Source organism: Lynx rufus, unplaced genomic scaffold (genome assembly GCF_022079265.1).
Source record: "Lynx rufus isolate CCGP_SWC_20201006 ecotype Redwood Valley unplaced genomic scaffold, mLynRuf1.p SCAF_5, whole genome shotgun sequence".
NCBI classification, from domain to species: Eukaryota; Metazoa; Chordata; class Mammalia; order Carnivora; family Felidae; genus Lynx; species Lynx rufus.
In genome coordinates, this window is record NW_025814867.1 from 22,256,814 (window position 1) to 22,261,591 (window position 4,778).

The 4,778-nt window shown below is 40.0% G+C and overlaps 1 pseudogene; it reads right to left on the reverse strand.

The window, feature by feature from the left end:
- Positions 1-3,857: 3,857 nt before the first annotated feature.
- Positions 3,858-4,492, reverse strand: LOC124526958 (high mobility group protein B1-like; annotated as a pseudogene).
- Positions 4,493-4,778: the final 286 nt, after the last annotated feature.

Sequence of the window (4,778 nt, forward strand, 5' to 3'; positions counted from 1 at the left end):
GTCGGTTGGGCATCCGACTTCAGCTCAGGCCATGATCTCATGGTTCGTGGGTTCGAGCCCCGTGTAGGGCTCTGTGCTGACAGCTCAGATCCTGGGGCCTACTTCAGATTCTGTGTCTTCCTCTCTCTTTCTGCCTCTCCCCTGCTTGCACTCTGTCTCTCTCTCTAAAAAATAAATAAATATTAGAAAAAAGGAAATGCTTCTTTCTCCTTACGGTCAAACAGAAGGCTTTTGAGTGTAAATTTTGTAATCAGATCTGATTATGATCTGTTCTTCGGTAAGTTATTTATCTGCCTCATCCCCACCTTCCCCTCAGTGTGTGATTATGAAAATAAAATGAGACAATAAGCTAATGGTTTTGCACAAGGTCTCGGGCTTAACAAATAATCTCTTGGGTTTCTCCATGTGCTGGCGTTGAAGGAAGATTTCATGTAAATCCCTTTCCTTGTTTTCTCCATTTTGAAATTTTCTGTAACATTTTCTTTTAATGAAGAAAATCAAAGCGTAAATAACTTTCTCCCTGAAGGGAAGGTGTTTCTCAAACATGAACCTTATTTTTTGTTAGTTTTATTTTTTATAGCATCAATGTTTTATTTATGTGTACATTAATATATATTCAAATACAGTATAACATTTTTCTATAGAAATTAGTTCTTTGTGTTATATATATATATTTGTAGTTTTTTTGTTGAAAACTACATAATTGGGGAGAAGGAGTATCTTGGAAGGAAAGAAAATACATTTGATAAAAATTAAAAAAAAATTCCTAAACAAATATCTCCTGGCAGATGAGAGGAAGGACAGGGAGGAGGAGGTCAAGAAGAGGGAGGAATGGGATTTTGAGCATAAGTTATGAACTAGGACTGGAGAGTTGCTATGCTATTAAGATAAGGTTAACTCAGGGTTTAGCCGCAAAACCATGGCTTTTTTTGTTAAAAAATTTAATTTCAAGGAGTAATGATTAAATTTGTTTGTGATAAGAGCAAATGTGAACAATAAATCTGGTATTTGAGAAACTGAAAATCCTTCTTTAAAACCTGGTAGACTTTGAACATCAGCCAGCATCATCCTCTATAGTGAAACACTTGTCCCTTCCAATGACTTTGGAGCCTTTAGCACTTCTCCCCCTCTCCATCACCCCCTGATGTGTCTCTTTGCTTAATCAGGAATGAAGCTGAACTTTTCTGCCACCCACTGCTTCTCAATGTATATGGATGGCTTTCTTTGAGTTGTGCCCAAAATAACATCTGATCTGAAAGCAACACTAGGAAATTCAGTCATCTATAAAAAGAAGAGTGAAAAATAAAAGCAAAGTCATGCCCCTTGAAAGTTCAGCTTCAGCTCTGGAAAATATAAAAAGGGGATTTGGGCAAGTCTATTTCTGGAAATCTGACTGCTCCAGCACAATGTGCTGAACAGTGAGGGGGATTCTTTTGTGGTTAATGTACACATGGAGAGCCTCGCTCCACTGTTATCAGCCTTTTAACCTGCTAGAGGGCAAAGCCAGTCTCAGCTGCCTGCCCTACACTGGGGCTAATCTATCACTTGAGAGTTCTTTCTAGTATAATTTACTATAGCACCCACTTTGGTGTCCCAGATCTGCTGGGTGTTGGCAGACAGGAATTTCGAATCCAAGACAATATACCCAAACTGATTCTGGAGTTTCTTTTTTGTTGTCTGGTTTATTTCTCCTCCTCACTAACTAGTCTACCAAATACACTTCTCTCTGGAGGACATTCTCTGCATCAGGGCATCCGGATGTATGTTTTCCACGTTCTAATGAGACTTTCTCTTAGGACTGTTGGAGAGAAATAGGACAAGTAATGCAGAATGGGCCTGCCAGTGCCTACTAATGTGAACATAAGCAGTAACGTGGATGGGTGCTGCTGCCGCTGCTTTTGCAATTACAGCCCCCTCCTTGACTCCTGACTCCTGCCTTCGTACACCTAATATTGACAGCTGGGCGTGAGGCATCATCCGAAGCCTCTTGGGGCCCATCATATTCATCACAGGCAGACCAGTTCCTGACCGGTCCTTCTGCACTTTTCTTTAGGTTTTTTTTTTTTTTTTTTAACTTTATTTTGACAGAGAAAGAGAGAGTACAAGTGGGGAAGGGGCAGAGAGAGAGAAGAAGAGAGACTCCCAAGCAGGCTCTGCAGTGATAGTGCAGATCAGTGTAGGGCTTGATTTCACGAAGTGTGAGATTGTGACCTGAGCTGAAATCAAGAGTCAGACCCTTAACCGACTGAGCCACCCAGGTGCCCCATGCACTTTTCTTATCTATAGCTATACTTAAGAATACGTTGAGAAAATAAGCCCTGGCAATTAGCTCAACTCAACAGAAAACAATAACCAAAAAATGCGTTCACTTGGAATTACCTGGCTGTTTCCAGGTGAAAGATTTCATTTTTGCTTTGGACCATCAGGGTAATTGCCTCATTTTCTCACTCTGCTTTGCTAGTGGCCTAAATGTTACTCTGAGCTTTAAATCCTTTATCTGGTTTGATTTTTTATTCAAACTATCTGTGTTTCAAATGTTTCTGCTCCTCCCCCTTTTCTTTATTACCTGTAACCAAGGAAACTGATACATACTAAAAGCTTTTAATTGTTTTCTTCATTCCTGGATGTTTTTAGTTTGTTTCTTTTTTCTTTTCTTTTCTCTTTTCTTTCTTCTTCCTTTTTTAATGTTTACTTTTGAGAGAGAGAGAGAGAGAGAGAGAGAGAGAGAGAGAGAACACGAATTCAAGAGGGGCAGGAAGACAGAATCTGAAGCAGGCTCCAGGCTCTGAGCTGTCAGCACAGAGCCCATCGCAAGGCTCAAACCCATGAGCTGGGAGATCATGACCTGAGCTGAACTCGGACATTTAACTGACTGAGCCACCCAGATACCCCTGTTAGGTTATCTCTTAAATATTTTCATTCTTCTCAGGATTTTATAGGAAACAGCACTCCTTTGAAGGGAGAAACCATTGGTCGAGATAAACCCAAGGTGCAGATGTGAGAATAGAAATAAACTTTGGCAACTCATGAGGTTGCTTGGGACTTATGTTGCAGGGAAAGATTTATTTTTGGCAGTCTGTTTTATACTTTGGAGTGGATTGTTAGGGTGAAGCAGTGGGAGGCAAATGATCTTAATATCTCAGGTGAGCTTGGTTGACATCACTCACAGTAACAGAAAAAGTCATGGCTGGTTTTCCCCAAGTTCTTTGAGCATATGCCATACAGTATGGTAACCACTAGCCACAAGTGGTTATTTAAATTAAAATTAATTTAAATGAAATAAATTAAAAATTCAGTTCCTCAGTCACACTGACCACATGTCAACTGTGCCATAGTCACATGAGGCTAGGGGCTAGTATATTACACACATATATAGCACATATATAACACTGGGCAGAAAGTTCTATTGACAACACTCTTCTAGTTATGACTTTGCTTAAGTTGTTTCCCATCTAGGAATATCACCTTCCCATAATCCCTACCTCTGCAAAACCCACAGTCCTGCTAAAACTTGTCTTGTTCTTACCTCTGTCAAGCATTGAAAGACTACCCCACACTTCATTTTCCAGTTTTTAAATTTCTTGGGCAGCATTTGTAGGGTTTAGAACATAATAATATGCAGTCACTATTATTATTTTTTGTGTTGTCCTAGATTTTTAACTAGAAGAAGAAAACCAAAGCGGGAGGCATCATAATCCCAGACTTTAGATTAATAATTCCTTAAAGACAAGAGTTATTTATTTATTTAATTTTTTACACAATCTTACATTTCATTTTTTTTTTCTTTAAAAGGAGCAAGTTGTGTGCAGGGGGGTAAATGTTTTATGAACAAGAAAAACAACTGCTCTAGAAGCAACTTATTCATCATTTTTATCTTCATCTTCCTCTTCTTCCTCCTCCACTTCATCTTCCTCCTCTTCCTTCTTTTTCTTGCTATTTTCAGCCATGATGACTCTTTTTTTTTTTTTTTTTTTGGCCGCATCAGGCTTTCCTTTCCTCGGTATGGAACAACATCCTTTTCCTGTCTGTCCTTCGGCTCCACAGCCTTCTTTTCATGGGACTGTGTGTCATATGCATGGCTGTGATACCACGTCTCTTCCTGGTTTCTTTGCAACATCACCAATGGACAGGCTGGGATGCACCCCTTTGATTTTTGGGCGATCCTCAGAACAGAACAGAACGAGAAAAGGGCCAAAGGAGGCATCTTGGGTGCGTTGGGGTCCTTGAACTTCTTTTTTGTTTCCCCTTTAGCAGGGATCTAAGTTTTCATTTCTCTTTCATAACAGGCCTTGTCCACCTTTGCCATGTCTTCAAATTTTCCTGTCTTTTTGGCAGACATGGTCTTCCACCTCTCTGAGCACTCCTTAGAAAACTCCGAGAAGCCGACTGAAGCCTCTGGGTGCTTCTTTTTGCTCTCTTCTCAGCAAGTTTGTACAAAGAATGCATATCATGACATTTTGCCTCTCGGCTTCTTAGGATCTCCTCTGCCCATGTTTAATTATTTTCCCCAGCGAAGCACAGAGTCTCCCAGTGCCCCATCTGGCTCTCGCTTGCCCTGGGGCTGTCTCTGTGGAACTCAATGTATTGCCAAGACCAAATATTTTTATACATTAGTATTTTTTTATTTTATATATATTTAAAAAATTTATATCCAAGTTAGTTAGCAAGTAGCATGGTAATGATTTCAGGAGTAGAATCCAGTGATTCATCCCCTTACATATAACACCCAGTGCTCATCCCATTGAGTGTCCTCCTTAATGCTCCTTGCCCATTTAGCC